This window comes from Myxine glutinosa, chromosome 2 (genome assembly GCF_964187855.1).
Source record: "Myxine glutinosa chromosome 2, kmMyxGlut1.1, whole genome shotgun sequence".
Taxonomy (NCBI): domain Eukaryota; kingdom Metazoa; phylum Chordata; class Myxini; order Myxiniformes; family Myxinidae; genus Myxine; species Myxine glutinosa.
Genome location: NC_136262.1, coordinates 67,001,152 through 67,018,947, shown reverse-complemented (window position 1 = coordinate 67,018,947; position 17,796 = coordinate 67,001,152). Strand labels below are relative to the sequence as shown.

Sequence of the window (17,796 nt, the reverse complement as noted above, 5' to 3'; positions counted from 1 at the left end):
TCAGCGCAAGCCACTCAGCGCAAGCTGAGTATCAGCTGACAAACTACACCATTTTCTTTGCTTAATCATTCCCTTGTCTGTTTTGTGCGTCTGAGCGGAGGATCCTCAAATTAGGATATTAGCTTTTACCTCACCTTTCATTTTTATCGTCTTACAATTATTTTCATTTAACCCTTTATTTTTGCATTTTATTCTTGTATTGTGAATTTTCCTTGTCGTGTGTGTTTATTTGTTTGTGGGTTTGAGGAATAAAACCCCATGGTGGCAGTCCGATCAGGTAAGGCTTTCGGCCTTTCCCCCTATGCGCGAAAAGAGAATCCCGCCAAATGTGGGTGCACACCTCGGAGTTAAAGCAACGTTCGGTTTCTGTCCAAGGCTGGTCTTGGCCGTGGACTTGACAATATATACCGCTTTTTTGGCATAAAAGTATTTTGGGACTTCAGGTCAGTCTTTTGGGACTGTCATTGGAAGCATGTAACGCAGTGGTACCTGCTGCATGGTCGAGTTGTCGGCGACTAAGCCGACACCCCCCTCACTGACTTTGCTAGTGGGGAGGGTGACTGTGACACCCTAGCAGGACTAAAAACAACACCTGACAAAGGGTAGATGAGCTCCCGAAGGAGATGGTATCTCCTCAAAAACAACCCTCTGGATTGAAAAGTTTCTATTCATATCAAAAACTTTAAAATGTACATGCTGCTTCCGTGCTTGACGTTCAGAATTTAAAAGCATGGACACAAGCACGGACAATCCCCATTGGATGGCATCTATGGGAAGGAGGAAATTCTGCCTGTGGAAGTGCCCGTTGAGTGTGGTGAGAAAAGCGGTGCCATTGATATGACATCGCTGGTACCCAGAGTATCCCGGGAAATGATGACAGTGATGACACTTCCCGCAAGCGCAGTGGCTGTGTTAAGTTTGCCTTGTCAGTTTGTCAGTATGTCCGTGTGTGTGTGTGGGTGTGTGTGTGTGTGTGTGGTGTGTGTGTGAGTGTGTGTGTGTGTGTGTGTGGGCAGCTTCCATTACGAGCCTTAGACCATGTATTAAAAAAAAAACACAGTTTCATAGGCTTCACCTATTAAGCATGAACTGCAGCCCCTACTTCTCCGTGGGATTATACTGCAGCCAATACCGGGAAAATAATTAAATTATCAGTTTTACTGACCAGTCCTAATGGGGTCTTAATCTCGACATATATATATATATATTATATATATATATATATATATATATATATATATATATATATATATATATATATATATATATATATATATATATATATACTGTGTATATATATATATATATATATATATATATATATATATATATATATATATATATATATGTATATATATATATATATATATATATATATATATATATATGTATATATATATATATATATATATATATATATATATATATGTATATATATATATATATATATATATATATATATATATATATATATATATATATATATATATATATATATATATATATATATATATATATATACTGTATATATATATATATATATATATATATATATATATATATATATATATATATATATATATATAATATATATATACATATATATATATTGTTGCGGATCTCAGGGGTCGGCGCTCCCCTTATCAGGGGGGGATTAATCCCCTTGTCCTTTAAGCTGGCCGTCCCGAGTCCTGGAGCTATGACGTCACTTCCGGTCAGCGCTGAATGGGGCGGTAGGCCAAATTGTTCCTATTACCTAATTACCAGCACCTTCCGGGAAGCGAGGAAATGAGCCCCGCCTGAGCCACGGCGTTAGTGGACACGCCGAGCGAAGCAAGCCACGACTCAGGCCGTTAACAATGATTAACCCGATTCTGAGCGGTTCCTAATCGTGCCACAGGTACTCAATTGAAAGAAAAGACGGAGGCGATCGGATTAGGGAAAAACCAAGAAAGAACAAGGTGAATTTATTTAACCAAAAAGAAGAGGAAAGGAAAGAATGTACAAGAAGAAGAAGAAGGATAAGGACACAGGGCAGCCTTAACTACACAGTCTTAACTTACGACCCCAGACAAACATACACACTCACATGGGATGGCAGCTGGTAGGGTTTTTTTGTATACAAGATCGAGGCTCGTGAAAGAGCGAAAATTAATCACACAGAAAGACAAACAGACACATAAAACAAATAACATCGGGAGCGGTAGACAAGATGGGGAGAGAGGGGGAAGGACACAAACACAACATTTGAGAGCAGGGACCGAGAGACATGGAGACATCGAGAGATCTGTGGGAGGGAGAGGGCTTTGGGGGGGAGGCATGTGAAGGGGGGAGGCATGTGAAGGGGGGGGAGGCATGTGAAGGGGGGGGCGGCGTGGGAGAGGTATAAACATATGGACACTGCCAGGATTTCCAGGAAATAAGTTGGAATTTCAAACAAGGTGGATCTGGGGTGAATTAGTGGGGGTAGAAAAGATCAAGGTTATGGATGGGGGAAGATAAGAGATGGTGGTGAACAGCTGTTTTAAAGACCTGGAGGGAGGAGAGGGATTGAAGGGAGTGTGGGAGTTTGTTCCACAGGCGGGAGAAAAGAGGAATGAAAGAGTGAAGGTGAGCAGAGAGCCGAGATTTCGGCAGTTTAACCATCAGAGGGTTGCTGGCAGATCTTGTGCGACCTGTAGGAATATTTGGGGGACAGAGCACGGAGAGAGCTGGGGGAGCAAGGCCGGAGAGGAGTCGGTAGAAGACAGAAAGACCACCTACCTGCCTGCGGTGAGTGAGTGAAAGGCCCTCAGAGATAGCTTCATCGCGGGAGATTCCAATGATTTTGAAAGCTTTGGATTCAACAGCGTGAAGCCGAGCCAGGTGTGAGGCAGGAGCACCAGCCCATAGGGGAGAACAGTATTCCATTGAGCTGCGGATGAAAGCCTTGTATGTGGTGAGGAGCTCAGGTGTGCCGAGGAAGGACTTCGCACGACGGAGGATGCCCAGTCGGCGACTGGCTTTGGAGGCCAGCTTGGAAATGTGGTTTTCCCAAGAAAGATCATGGCAGATAGTGAGACCCAAAAGCTTGAGTGACAGAACTTCTTGGAGAGGATTGTTGAGAAAGTAGATGGGAGGGTTGTCCAGTCGATCTTTTCGGAGAGACATAGTAAGAGAGTGAGATTTGGCAGGATTGAAAGACATGTTCCACTTGTTTGACCAGTCTGTGATTTTGTCCAGGTCTTCAGAGAGTGAGGAGGCTGCAGACTGCCTATCTGAGGGAAGAGGAATGGAGCGGCAGAGAGTGGAGTCATCAGCAAAGAGATAGAGAGGATTTTCCAGAGAGTCAGAGAGATCATTGATAAAGACCAGAAAAAGCACAGGGCCCAGCACACTTCCTTGGGGAACTCCAGCCTGAACAGGAAGGGGAGATGAGAGAAATCCATTCAGGGCCACACGTTGACTACGACCAGAGAGGAAGTCCGCAAGCCATGCATGGAGATTTCCATGGATACCATAGGAGGAGAGTTTGGTGAGCAGAGCTGGGTGCCAGACCGTATCAAAGGCCCTTGATATGTCAAGGGAGACAGCTCTGATTTCCTGTTTGGCATTCAGGACCTCCATCCATTGTTGAGACAGCAGAAGCAGCATGTCCAGAGTAGAGTGACCTGGTCTGAAACCAAATTGATGATCAGAGATCAAGCCATTGGAGAAGAGGAAAGATTTCATATCCGAAGCAATGATGGATTCCATGACTTTGCTGATAATTGGGAGCAGGCTGATTGGTCTGTAGTTGCAAGGATCTGTTTTTGCACCTTTTTTGTGTAAAGCGGTAATGTTAGCTGATTTCCAGGATGCTGGCAGATGACCTTGAGCAAAAGATAGGGTGAAAAGAACAGAGAGAGGGTGAGATAGAGCGGCAGAGCAGGATTTTAGGACCCGTGGGCTGATGCCGTCTGGTCCAGTTGCAGAATCAGAGTCGAGGTTTGACAAAAACTCCTCCACCTTGTCAGGAGAGAAGGACACAGAGTCCAGGAGCATTTGGGTTCGACTGGGAAAGGTGGGAACAGAGAGAGATGGGTTTGGGACTAAGGATTTCGAGGCGAACACAGAGTTGAGGCATTCGGCTTTGTCACGTGCGATGTCAACTGTGTGGCCATTTGAGGTAAGGGAGGGGATGGAGGGGGAACAAACACCAGAAACGGATTTGACCAGACGCCACCAGGATTTGGAGGAAGGAGACAGGTTTGAGAGTTCATTCTTGAGTGAGGAGAGATAGTGCTTCCTGGCACTCCTGAGGGTAGACACACACTTGTTCCGAGCTTGGTGGAAGGAACTGAGATTTCCTTCAGTTGGATTAGCCTTCCAAGAGGCAAAGGCAAGTTGTTTCAGGGCAACTGCCTCACCACAAGATTCAGTGTACCATGGACGGGAGGAAGGGTAAGACAATTGAAGGCGAGATGGGATAAATCTGTGCATGAGAGAGATCAGTTTGCTTTGGAAGAATTCCCAGGAAGAATTGATGTCAGAGGCAGTGGAGATGGGAGACCAATCCAGACGATTGATGGCTGCTTGAAGACCGTCCCAGTCGGCCTGAGTGAAATGCCAGACTCGTCGACGCTGAGGAGGCTCTCTGAGAATGGCCAGAGAGATGTCCACTTTGACAAGCACATGATCAGAAGAACCGATTGGAGCAGAAGAAGAGCAGCAGACATTAGCAGGGAAGTTTGTCATAACCAAGTCTAGAAGAGAAGATACTCCATTGGCTGAGATCCGGGTCGGGAAATTTACAGATTGTGTCAATCCCAGTGAGTCACAGAAGTCCTTTGCTGAGGTGCCATGACGAGTGAGAGAGGAACCCACACCCAACCAGGTGGCATGATGACAGTTGAAGTCACCACATATGAGGAAGAGAGAGTTGGGATGAGTGGATAGAAGTTGGTCCATGTTGTCAGACATTGAAATGTAGATGGAGTCATCACTGTTTGGGGGACGGTACAGAACACATATGAACAAAAGGTGGGAGCGGAGAGGAAGCCGTAACCAGAGGTACTCCTGCGGGTGAGGAGGAAAGAGAGCAGTGCAAGGAGAGTGAGGAAGAGAGTTTTTGACAAAGATAGCCACCCCACCACCAGGCCGAGGCTCAGGTCTATCATACCGGAGGAGGGAGTAACCAGGAAGAGATATTAAGGAATCAGAGACATCTTGAAGGAGGAAAGTCTCTGTTAAGCAGATCAAGTCTGGATTGTCAGAAGCAACCTGTATGGAGAGATCAGTCAGGTTTGAGCGAAGGCCCCGGATGTTTGAGGTCCATACCGTTAATGAAGAGAGAGGGGGAGCATCGGGTACAGGACAGGGGAGGGGAGGAGTAGGGTAAGATGAAGGATGAGAGGGGGAGGTAGGGAGAGCAGTTGATAGTGTTTCAGATGTTGCAGAAGAGTTCCAAGAAAGGGAAGGATGAGGAGGATGAAAGGTTTGCTGGTGAAGGGATGCGGCACAGTGAGGGGTTGTTTGAGGGGGGCAGAGGAAAGTAGAAGGTTTGGGGGGGTGGAGGTATGAGATAGAAGGGAGACGAAGTGGGGAGGAGGCAGCTTGGAGGAGGAGGGGGGAGGAGAGAGAATTGGAGAGGAATGGTATGGGGGGAGAATTGAATGGGAGGGATTGGGGGGGAGTTTTGAAGGGGAGGAGTGAGGGGGGAGTTTAGGAGGGGAGGGGCAAGGGGGGAGTTTTGGAGGGAAGGGGAAAGGGGGGAGATCAGGAGTGGAGGGGCAAGGGGGGGGATTAGGAGGGGAGGGGCAAAGGGGAAGTTTAGGAGGGGAAGGGCAAGGGGGGAGTTCAGGAGTGGAGGGGCAAGGGGGGAGTTTAAGAGTGGAGGGGCAAGGGGGAAGTTTCGGAGTGTAGGTGCAAGGGGGGGGGGATTTGGATGGGAGGGGCAAGAGGGGAGTTTAGAAAGTGGATGATTAATGAAAGACGAACATTGATAACAAATTGGGTTTGTTGTGATTTTCAAGTTAGCAATCCGGTTCAGGATGATGGAGGAGGGATGGAATGAATGTGAATTTAGACCATGTAGTGAGGGAGACGTATAAGATATTGAATTTCTTTTTTTTGAAGTGGAATGAGTTGGAGAGGAAATTGAGAAAAGCCTTTTAAATAGGAAGAAAAACAGCGTGTTGTAATATACCACTGAATAAAAAACAGAAGGGGAAAGGTTAAACATATTTAAAAATATTTAAACAGAACTATGAACAATCTTATATGCACAAAAATACCAACGGGGGGAGAGCCGAGAGGGACCACCACGAGTCACGTGAACAGGGCAAACGGTGGATGGCAAGGAGATAATGGGGGTGGGGCGAACAGCACACCTGGACAGAAAATACAGGATGAGACAACAGTACACGTGGAGAAAATAAAATAAATGTTTTTGTTTTTTTTTTGTTTTTTTTGGGGGGGGGGGGGTGGGGAATTAGAACGTTAGACAGTATTATGTTCGGGGTAGAAGGGAAAAAACCAAGAGCCAAGCAAAACACACTTAAGTTAACAAAACACCGACGGGGGTACAACTACAAGGCCATACACAAGGGCAGAAAACGATTAATTAATTACGAGTTACAGGAAATTCAAACCAAAACTAACAATAATCAAACAATATCACATGGACGATAAAATAACGAATTGAAATTTGACAATCTATCTGGGGAAATGGGGGAGAAACACGTGGTCGAAGAACGAACGAACGAATAAGAATGAATAAACGAATGAGCACAGAGAAGGTAGTCTTTTTTTTTTGTTTTTTTTTAGTTGAGATTTACATAAGGAAGTAGGCTTTGGGGTGGAAAGACTGCGAAAACAGAGAACGAAAGTTATTGGATCACAAACGACAGGCGCTGAGAGAAAAACAAAGCCTCAAGGTTGTACAGTGTACACTGTACAAGACCTCGAGACGACACGAATTAACGCGATTTTCAATACAGGTATGAAAGATTTGCACCGAAAATCTTTGACGGGACAATAAACGTACATACACCATAAAAGAAATACAGTTATAACGAAAATACAAATTGGAACAATGACTTAACTTCGATTTCGATGGAGAGCGTGGAGACCTGCGAAAAAACGAACCGTCGCCAGCAAGACCGGAAACGGAAGAAGGGTGGAAGGTCCAGGTGGATGGTCCAGGCGATGGGGTCCAGGCTCCAGGTGAGGCTCCGGTTCCGTGGGCGAAAACCCGGCAGGCAGCTTCGCGCGTATCGTATGGCGCGAGCGGACCTTACATATGGTGGGGGGGGGGAAGGCTCGTGTCCTTTAGCGTATGTCACAAATGGACGGTCGTGCTAAACGCTCTCTCTCTCTCCAATTCTCATTCAGCGCCAGCGAGTGAGTCCCCCCTTTTCCAATGTGTGCTCCGTATCAAAAGCAGTCCCTCACAATAGGCGCGCCTACAACACGTCCTTATCAAAAGGAGTCCCCGGCACAGTCCTCAAGTCCGTTCATAAAGCGCCTTTCCCAACGAGTCCGTAAAAGGGCTTTGCGCTCGCTCTTTTATATCGCGCTTCAAGATCACTATGCGCTCCACAAAGGCCACGCCCACAAGTGATATTTCATCAGCCCTGGTTGGCTGGTGGGGGCTTACCAGCTTTGATGACTAGTTGACGTGGCCACACCTTGTTCCTCGCGCTCCGCCCCCTTCTTCCTCGAGCCGACCGCATGGTCAATGGCGGTGCCTGAGCGAACGCTAACCAAGGAGCGTAACAGAATTGGAGAGAGGTCGCAAAATGAACAAAAGGGCCGACTCCTTATTTGATTGATGTAACGCAGATTCAGCTATTGGAAACACGGCCTTATCTAAAACACATAATAAGGAAATAACTGTAATTTCTAAGGTGGCCTACGTGTTGCTGTGGACTAACTAAGGGTGCAACCTTTAGCCTTTACCGTCATATTTACAAGTGATTATTATTTACAAAAGTGTGGGTTCTAAAACCGCAACACTATATATATATATTTTTTTTTTTTTTTTTGCTTGGCAGCTCATGAAAACGAATTTTCTTGGCAAATGACCTCGTATCTTTAAAAAAAAAAAAACTGTCATGTACTTGCAGCACATCTTTGTGATGCCTTTGGCTGCTTAATGGGAATCAAACTCTATTTTCAGATTCAAAAGCACATGCTGATGCATCAAACAACCAGGTCATATTTTTTTGTATATCAAAGAACGAAAATGATATATTGGCTTCTTAATTCAACATGCAGCCAACCACAAGGTAATAAAGATGGCATTTTTGTTTGGGTTGTGTTTTGACTAGAAACAAGCAAACTGATAAATCTAAGATTTGATCTATCTAGTTCAGTCTAGTTCATCTACTTTGTACTGCCTACTTGTCTATAACTAAAGCTGAAACGTGTAAGTTTATATTTCATGTCAAATCAACATGCTAGTTATTCCTAATACCCCCAAATTAATTACTTAAGACCGAATCGGAACATGCAGAAATCCGTTGGTGGCCGATAGCACAAACCGCCATCGAAGTGTAGCTGGGTTACCGCCACGTGCGTTTTGCAGACATTTGTATCGATGTCAGCCTTTGATGTTTGTTTCGAACAATTCAGACCTCATCAGCAAGATTGCTAAAATAACAGATTGATTGGTGACATAACAGTGCTAATCAACGTAGGGGTCATTGATTGAGCTTGAAAAGCATCATGACATTTAAGGATTGTTGGAAAAGGTATGTAATGCCTGAGTGTGTAACTCAAAGACTGACTGTAATTGCATGGTCGAGTGTGTATGTCCATCGTCAAGTGTCCAGGTTCGTGTTTTGAGTTTGTAAGTCCATGGTCAATGTGTAAGTTCGCTCACGCTTGAGTATTTGAATCCATACTCGAGTATACAATTCCTAGTCTGAGCATGTAACTCCATTCCATGACTGTAGATCCAATATTGTACGGCCTGTACGATTCCCATCTGAACCACTGGGTTCATGATGCCGGTTCACCAGGTTCAAATCCCACGTGTTTGTCAATTGCTGATGAAATGTCCTTGCATTTGTCCTCAAAGTCTTATAAATGCACACGCTCCGCAAATGAGCCAGAAATGAACATTTAACTATACCGACTTTTTATATATCCTAGCCTGTATTATATATATATATATCCCAGTTATTTTTTTGATATGTTGGAGATGGGATTTATATCCTCCATTCCTGCATCCGCTAGACTCGTGTCTCGACCAAACCTGATTCCACTTTCTGAGGGCCTTTGTGGCTCCGCGCATTGAGCACATTGATGAAATGGTTGTGTGCGGTTGCTCGTCTACAGTATTCCATAGAATATATATATTTTTATATATATATATTTATATATATATATTTATATATATTATATTTATATTTATAAATATAAATTTTATATTTATCTATATTTATATCTATATTTATATATAGAATATAATATCTATATTTATATATCCTGGAAGTCCGAGCAGTGTCCATGTGTTTTTTACCTCTCCCACAACCCCCCCCCCCGCCCTTCCCATGCCTCCTCCCCCCAAGCCCTCTCCCTCCCACAGATCTCCCGATGTCCCTGCTCTCAAATGTTGTACTTGTGTGCTTCCCTCTCTCTCCCCATCTTGTCTCCCGCTCCCTTTATCATATGTTTTATGTTTTATGTGTCAGTTTGTCTTTTTGTGATCAATGTTAGCTCTTACACGAGCCTCGATCTTGTATACCAAAAAAAATACACACACACACACACACACACACACACACACACACACACACACACACACACACACACACACACACACACACACACACACACATAACGGAAATCGAGACATAATAAAAGGGAATTTATAGGTAAAAACAAAACAAAAACCAGAGCTAGAAATAAAAATTGAAAGGATAGGCAACAGAGGCTTTCCTTCCTCTTGCAGAATGTTTCCTAACCTATACATAAACTTCCTGTTCGTTTCAGAAACATCCATTAGTTTAAAACGTGGCTTTGCCAAATTGGAAGGGTGGGGTGCAGACCACAAGCACATTTTCTCTTTCCTCATTGTTTCCTCGGACAGTTTGGGCTGAGCTCTATACTCAGCAACTCTTAATGCAAAATGATGTATGGCGACAGATGCCACTGTACTGCTTAATACAGAGGCAGGGCTGTTTAAATGAAATTGTCTGCCATATGTCATCAGACCCCCCGAAGCATATTCCTGGCACAAAGTCCATGCCCTTGTGACTATAATTTATACAGTCAACAAGTCTGTTCACTGTATCTATAATGAAACACAGTCTGTATGTGGAAATGCAAAACTTTGAGTGATTTTTCAATATCCTTCTCGAGTCTGAACTTACACATTTCGACTACAGAATGTGTTTATTGTCTGATGCAGAGATAATGAGGGGCTTCGATGAAAAAAATTGTATAAAAAGAAGCTTATTCTGCTTTTTGATGCACAACATGGTGGCACTAATCCGTGTTCTTTCGTGTGGGCCTGGTTAGGTGACAACCCTCGGTGCATTCATCGATCGGACATCTACGTACACGCAACCGCCGCTTCTGAAGGGTTTCATCAATCTCAGGTGCGGATTTCAGGTTTGTTGCCTCAAAGCTTTGATATATATAGCTTTGATATATATATATATATATATATATGTATGTATGTATATGTAGGTGAAGGTTTGGAATAGCCATTCCAATCTAATTATTCTTGTCTGCTTTTATGAGGGGCGTTTTGAGGGGTGACCACGACACTCAACAAGGGGGAAGCTTTTTGTGCAATGGCGTCGCAGCCTTTCTCCTGGACCTCAGGAGCATTCCTGTTTCCATAAGATGTGCTGAGGTTTGGATTTTTGGTTTTACTACAATCGGTCACGAAATCAGTGGCCCCGCTCCGCTCTCGGCCTGATTTAAAGGCGCGAGTTTGGAATGATGCAAGCGAAGGGAATGGAAGAGGAGCAGAGCGGGTTTTGCCACACTGAGCCTGCATGTTTGGACGGAGATGACCACTTTGCTTTCTGCATGTGGTTTGCTATTGCTGTTGCTTTTGTTCTACAGTGGGGTGACAGTTGGATATTTTTAGCCTGAGTGGACCATGCATGGGTAGTGTGCCATTTTTACTGCCATTCATCCTCAACCGTCACTGTCCTTCTTTGTGTGTCAAGCCAAGAAAGTTCGATAAAAAGCGCTCACTGTGAGCAGCAGTAAAAGGGTGGATCACATTGTCGGTTATGTGTGTTTATAACATTGTTTATATCCATAACCCAAAGTAAAGTAGTTCCTTGTACTCTGGCTCTTTGCCTATGATTATGTCCTACTTACTCCTTCCTGGTCCTCGTATCACTCATCTTTGCAAAATAACTTCTCCTTGTGCTCTGAAACACACACATAATATATATATATTATTTTATTTTATTTTTTTGCTGAATTTTATTGTGTTAGTGAAGGAAGTCGAGAACAATTGAAGTTTAGATTGCATGTTGACATTCCTGTGAGGTTATGACCATGCTGGTGATTGGTTGGGTTGGGGACGGAGGGGTGAAAGAGGAAAGAGGGGGAGGGTTTAAGTGGCCGCTAAGGGAAGTTTGGCCTCAAGTTAATGGACTATTCATATTGCATCATTGCAGCAATAACCTCAGACTGTTGTTTCGATAGTTACCAGGCCCAAATCAGCGATTCTTCTATCATATGACTACTGTCTATAATCATACCAATTTGAGGATCGCTTCCCCCCCCCCCCCCCCCCCCCCCCAGATTTCCTCTTTCTTGATAGCAAAACAAGGTAACTCTGCTAAGATGGACAAATGCCTGGCAAATTATCGGTGAGGCCGACGTCTCAAAAGAGAGTAAATATAAATAAATAAACAAACAAATAAATAAAGAAATAAAATGTATAGTAATTATTTTAATTGTGTTGTGAGTATAAATATTGCAACAGCTAATCTCTCAAGTAGCGTAAGCTTTAAGGGCGTTGTCTTTTCAATGATTTCACAAGCGCCTCAATAAGGAGTGTCCATGTTTTGATTGCCCCACCAGGCTTTCAGCGAGCAAGCACATGGGGTTGAAGACGGTTGCAGCACCAGGGATCACTGTTTGAAAACATGGAATTGGTGCTTGAGTAAACATTGCGGTCTCATTAATCAGACTTTTGCCTTGTGTGCTGCGATAAGACGGAGGCTCTTTGTGCATTTTATTACATATATCGAAGCTGATCATGGAAGAGCACATGTTTTTAATTCCTGTTTTAGAGTTAAGTAACTGTAAGACTGAAAGTATCGTTTTTGCCGTGATTGGGTAACTGGAAGTTTAAGTGTGCAAGTTCATTTCTGAGTTGGTATTTTCAAAGTCTTGAGTCCATACGTATAAACTCAAGTGCCAAACTAATTCTTCCGCAGTCACATAACTTCATGTTCAACTAAGTGTTTCCTTCCCCACATCTGTAATTGAGACCATTGCTACAGGCTTCAGCACGTAACTCTATGCCCGATTGTGTAATTCCATGCCTGAGTGTGTATTCCCATGGTTTAGTGTGTAATTTCATGACTGAGTGTGTAAGTATGCCCTGTTTTGTAATCCCATGCATACCCGAGTGTGCAATTCCATGCCTGAGTGTGCAATTCCAGGCCTGAATGTCTAATTCCAGGCCTGAGTGTGTAACTCAATGACCGAGTGTGTATTTGCATGCCTAAGCGTACAAGTCCATGGTCGAATGTACAATTTGTTACCTGAGTGTGCAGCTGCATGCCTGAGGGTGCAATTCCAGGCCTGAGTGTATAATTCCAGGCCTGAGTGTGTAACTCCATGCCCAGTTATGTGGAGCCATGGCCAAATTTGTAACTCCATGGCTAAGTGTCTAACTCCATGGATGAGTATGTATTTCCATGTATGATTCGGCAACTCCATGCTTGAGTGTATAACTCCACTCCTGACTTTGCGAATCCATGCCTGAGTGTTGAATTATATGCCTTATTCTGCATGTCCATGTGTAACAGCAGGATTTAGTGTGTAACTTCATGTACGAGTGTGAAACTCCACGCCCAAGTGTGTAACTCCATGCCCGATGGTATAACTACAAGCCCAGGTGTGTACTGTGTAACTCCTTTCCCAGGTGTGTAGCATGTAACTCCATGCTGGAGGGTTTAACCCAATACCGAGTTGTATAACTCCATGACCTCGTGTGTAAATCCATGCCAGAGGGTGTGCCTCCTTGCCCGAGGGGGTAACACCATACCCGAGTGTGTAACTCCATGCCCAAGGATGTAATTCCATACCTGAGGGTATAACCCCATGCCCAGGTGTGTAGTGTGTAAGTCCTTGCCCAGGTGTGTAGTGGGTTAGTCCTTGCCCAGGTGTGTTGTGTGTAACTCCATGTCCGAGTGTGTAAGCCAATGCCTGGTTGTGTGTAACTCCATGCCCTTGTGTATAAATCCATGCCAGAAGGTGTACCTCCTTGCCTGAGGGTGTAACTCCATTCCTGATTGTGTAACACCATGCCCAATGGTAATTCCATGCCCGACAGTGTACCTCCATTCCTGATTGTGTAACTCCATGCCCAAGGATGTAATTCCATACCTGAGGGTATAACCCCTTGCCCAGGTGTGTAGTGTGTAAGTCCTTGCCCAGGTGTGTAGTAGGTTAGTCCATGCCCAGATGTGTTGTGTGTAACTCCATGCCCGAGTGTGTAAGCAAATGCCTGGTTGTGTGTAACTCCATGCCCTTGTGTATAAATCCATGCCAGAAGGTGTACCTCCTTGCCTGAGGGTGTAACTCCATTCCTGATTGTGTAACACCATGCCCACTGGTAATTCCATGCCCGACAGTGTACCTCCATTCCTCAGTGTGTAACGCCATGCCTGAGTGAAAATCTACATGTCTGAATGTGTAAATCCATCCGTAAACGTGTAACTGTAGGATTATGTATGCAACTCTTGGCCTGAGTGTTTCATTCTCAACTTGAGCGAGTAAGTCGAAGGCCCGAATATTGATAGCCATGTTTCAAATTCAAAGTCTTGAGTATACAACTCTCGGCCTGAGAATGTAATACCAGTCCTGAGTACAATAACTCCATGCTTAAGTGTCTAATTCTCCAGCTGAGTGTGTAACTGCAAGATGAAGCGTGCAACTCCAGGCCTGCTTATAACTCCATCCGTGAGTGCATATACCCATAAGCTCATACGTCTTATTTCTGTGCCAGCCACATAACTTCAAGGCATTACGTAGATTACTTCACATCCAGGTACACATTCCCCGGCCCAGGTGTTTAATTGAGTGTGCAACCCCAAGCCTGAAAACACGAAATTTTAAGTCGGCCATCGTAACTCTAGGCGAGCGTTGTGTAGTTTTAAACTGACACTTGTAACTTTACATGAGAGGATGCAACTCCACCTAACTCCAACTATTAGCACCTAACTTGTAGTTATAGGACTTGTATCGTGTCCGAGCATGAGCAACCACATCAAGTCTGAGGTCCCCTTCTTCTTCTTCTTTATTCTTTTTCTATGGCCAGTCTTTACAAAGAAAGCATGAAATCAAAGCACTGCTTGGCGGAACTTCCGAGCAGCTATCCAATGGAATAAATGGATTGCATTGATTCCAAAGAGGTAATGAATCAATTCCTAAAATAGCTCCAATACAGGCCATCTCAAGGGCTCTTTGAGCATCTGTGTCAAAATACAGGAAGTTGGTATATGAGTCATGCAAAAGCGACGTTATTCACACTATGCCAAATGCTTGCCTTCACAAAAGCATTAGAAATAGCTGTCTGCAAGCTGAGGGAGTGGGGGCGCACAGTCGGACTGATGTGTTTGCCAATTCATAAGAGGGTCAGCCACTTGGTTTCTTCCATCCTTGTATTTGCCCTTCACGTGCACTTTGATATACAGTGAAGTCATGGCGAGTGTCGCTGAACCTCTACAAATGAATATACATGGGTTTTATGATAAAGCCTTTTTATCACCACTGCAAGTATTTTCATGTAAATAACAATAATAATAATAATAATAATAATAATAATAATAATAATAATAATAGTAATCGGGGAAAAATGGCCTTAAAACGATCATTCATTCATTCATTCAACTGTGATGGGTGCTTGGGTGGGGAGGGGATTTGAAGGCTTGGAGTCGGAAGAATATTGACGCCTTAGAGTTGGGGTGGGGGGATGACTTGGGGTTGGGAGGTGGAGGTTGAAGACTTGGGGTTGGGAGGTGGAGGTTGACGACTTGGGGTTGGGGAGGTGGAGGTTGAGGACTTGGGGTTGAAAGGTGGAGGTTGAGGACTTGCAGTTGGGAGGTGGAGGTTGAGGACTTGGGGTTGGGAGGTGGAGGTTGAAGACTTGGGGATGGGAGGTGGAGGTTGAGGACTTGGGGTTGGGAAGCGGAGTTTGAGGACTTGGGGTTGGGAGGTGGAGGTTGAGGACTTGGGGTTGGGAGGTGGAGGTTGAGGACCTGGGGTTGGGAAGCAGAGGTTGAGGACTTGCGGTTGGGTGGTGGAGGTTGGGAAGTGGAGGTTAAGGACTTGAGCTTGGGAGGTGGAGGTTAAGGACTTGGGGTTGAGAGGTGGAGGTTAAGGACTTGGGGTTGGGAGGTGGAGTATGAGGACTTGACTAAGTCACATTTTACATTATGTGGAATTTCCACGTGGCCCTGCTTGAATGATCGTTTTAAGGCCATTTTTCCCCGCTAGAGCGGGGGTTAGCCTTGCGGGCCCCATGACAATCATGGTTCCCTGTTTGAGGCAATGTTTTTATGGCCGGATGCCCTTCCTGACGCCAACCCTTAGTCGCCTCTTACGATGCGCAAGAATACGGTGTACCTATTCTAAATTGGGGTACACACCGGGATCATTCATCCCAGCAAGCTGGTGCTCAATTTTCCGACCTCTGCAGGATTTTTTTATTTTTTTTATTTTTTTTTGTATACTGAATCGAGGCGCGTGAAAGAGCTAAAAGGCAATGTTTTTATTGCGGTTGGGTGGTGTCATCAAAGGATGACAGGTTGAGTCAACCCCCCTGGCGTTAATTCAGCGACCGGGATTCAAACTCAGGATCCTAAGATCCCAAGCCAGCACCCTAACCACTAGGCCAACACCAGGCATCTCCTGCTTATACCATAATGATAATAATAATAATAATAATAATAATAATAATAATAATAATAATAATAATAATAATAATAACAATCGACAAGTTGTCACTTTTCTCTCTGGAACATCGAATGATGTTTGACGGTAGACAATTAAGGGTTAAAATCGGCATGTTGGAAGTGAAAATGCCCTTTATAGTCATTTAAAGATTACTCCGGCAAACAACATTGATCTCTTCTAATTGTTTGTCTGCAGAATGACCTACATAAATGATATGCTCCTGTGATTGTAGGATTGACGCACACCAAATTGTTTCGTTCATTACCATTGTGCACACTGTTGTAATCCAGGCCAGTGGCAAGTCACTTTCCACTGCCTGGAAAAGGCAATTAGAAGGATCACTACCTAGGGCCTCAAAACCACACCAACATATCCATTGTCTTTGGGAGTAAGATACCTGCTGTGGAATGTGCACACTGTTTGCAATACTTTTATACCACTTGCTATTTCTCACATTTGACTTTTCTGAAGTTTGTGTGAGGTTTTATAAGGAAAGGGTGTACGTTACAGGTCAAAATAGTATATTGTTATTGGTGACTTGAGGGAATGTTTTTTTTTTTTTTTAAACATTTATCTAGGTCTACTGATTTGTTGTGTGCAGGACAAAGACATTGGTAGACATCTGTGCATTTTGACATCGGTACACATCTGTGCACTTTGAAATCGGTAGAAATCTGTGCACTTTGACATTGGTAGACATCTGTGCATTTTGACATTGGTAGACGTCTGTGCACTTTGACATCGGTACACATCTGTGCACTTGACATTGGTAGACATATGTGCACTTTGACAATGGTGCACATCTGTGCACTTTGACATCGGTAGAAATCTGTGCACTTTGACATCGGTAGAAATCTGTGCACTTTGACATCGGTAGACATCTGTGCACTTTGACATCGGTAGACATCTGTGCACTCTGACATTGGTAGACATCTGTGCACTTTGACATCGGTAGAAATCTGTGCACTTTGACATCGGTAGAAATCTGTGCACTTTGACATCGGTAGACATCTGTGCACTTTGACATCGGTAGACATTTGTTCACTTTGACATCGGTAGACATCTGTGCACTTTGACATCGGTAGACATCTGTACACTTTGAGATCGGTAGACATCTGTGCACCCTGACATTGGTAGACATCTGTGCACTTTGACATCGGTAGACATCTGTGCACTTTGACATCGGTAGACATCTGTGCATTTTGACATCGGTAGACATCTGTGCACTTTGACATCGGTAGACATATGTGCACTTTGACATCGGTAGACATCTGTGCACTTTGACATCGGTAGACATCTGTGCACCCTGACATTGGTAGACATCTGTGCACTTTGACATCGGTAGACATCTGTGCACTTTGACATCGGTAGACATCTGTGCATTTTGACATCGATAGACATCTGTGCACTTTGACATTGGTACATATCTGTGCACTTTGACATCGATACACATCTGTGCACTTTGACATTGGTACACATCTGTGCACTTTGACATCGGTAGACATCTGTGCACTTTGACATCGGTAGATATATGTGCACTTTGACATCGGTAGACATCTGTGCACTTTGACATCGGTAGACATCTGTGCACCCTGACATTGGTAGACATCTGTGCACTTTGACATCGGTAGACATCTGTGCACTTTGACATCGGTAGACATCTGTGCA

General features: G+C 44.1%; 1 protein-coding gene across 1 annotated transcript in view; it reads left to right on the top strand.

Moving 5' to 3' along the window:
- Positions 1 to 17,796, top strand: part of LOC137422715 (zinc finger protein 536) — a 167,389-nt gene that overhangs the window by 17,000 nt on the left and 132,593 nt on the right. The window contains exon 2 of the mRNA XM_078772601.1: positions 10,489 to 10,568. The gene's annotated coding sequence lies outside the window, so the exon portion shown is untranslated. The remainder of the gene's footprint in view (positions 1 to 10,488; positions 10,569 to 17,796) is intronic.